Raw genomic sequence first — 1285 nt, 5'->3', positions numbered from 1 at the left:
CACACACACACACACTCACACACTTTCTCTTTCCCTTTTTCTCTTCTATCTCGCTGTTTATCTATCGTTTTCTCTCTCCCCCTCCCTCCCTCCCTCCCTCTCTCTCTCTCTCTCTCTCTTTCTCTCTCTCTCTCTCTCTCTCTGTCTGTCTCTCTCTCTCTCTCTCTCTCTCTCTCTTTCTCTCTGATTCACAGACTCCCCCCTCTCTCCGTATGTGTGTGTATGTGTGTATGTGTGTGTGCGTTTGTTTGTGTGTTTGATAGACACTTTTCAGCCTGCGTATGCAATAATCTTATATGGGAGTACACCTCTTTATTACGTAAATAACACAATATTGCCTCCGGGGAGGGTTAGAGCCTACACTACAATATTATTAAACATAAGAACTAATGTCCATTCCTACAGACAAGGGTGGAAATCCTGACATAGCTTAACTACAAAATGTTGTCGGCCGAGGAATGTGGGGGTGTTCCGAGGGTCAGACTCTCCCTGGTCCTGCTGCATGCCTCAGTCCAACAGGAACAGGTCTTCTCGACATAATATGTCCCTCTTACCTCTCTCCATATACAGACTTACAGGAGTCAAATGAGAGCTCGGCACACATAAGACTGAAAGGGAGAACGAAAGAAATACATGAAGCCAGGAAAAGAAAGAAAGAAGAAAGAAAATCGGAAAGATAAACAGAGAGAAATAAGGTAAGAAGAAAACAAAAACATTACAAAGAAAAGAAAAAAAAGAAACTCGAGAGAGAGAGAGAGAGAGAGAGAGAGAGAGAGAGAGAGAGAGAGAGAGAGAGAGAGAGAGAGAGAAGGGGGGGGTATAGATTGGAAAAAAAGGGGGAAAAAAGGCCTAACCCTAAGGACTTGGGGAAGACGTTTTGTACATTTTGTGGGGGCGTTAATCTACCATATACTGACATCGACACTCTGTCAACAGGGTGGCTTTGCCTGCGAGAATAAAATTTATTCTAAGAGGATACCTCCAAGCCTAGGGGCCCATTGATCTGGAAGGAAATTCACGTTACTACTTTATAAAAGAGTCAACAAAGAAAGAGAAAAACAGGAAGGCCTAGAAGTACTCGGAGAAAAAACTCAGCTTAGAATCGATCCTATAGGAGTCGGGATACAGCTGGACGGAGGTGGGCCCAGGACAGACATACGTGGAAGTGTGCACTCTAGCATGCGGAGGGAGAAGCTGATGATGATAGTTATGACGTTTCCTAAAAGAGCAAACACCTCAAGGAAGAGGGTGAAAGTGATATGCCTTATATTTTAGTATTGAAGTG

The sequence above is a fragment of the Aplysia californica genome, unplaced genomic scaffold, assembly GCF_000002075.1.
Source record: "Aplysia californica isolate F4 #8 unplaced genomic scaffold, AplCal3.0 scaffold00186, whole genome shotgun sequence".
Lineage (NCBI taxonomy): Eukaryota > Metazoa > Mollusca > Gastropoda > Aplysiida > Aplysiidae > Aplysia > Aplysia californica.
Note: the sequence above shows the minus strand (reverse complement) of the source record.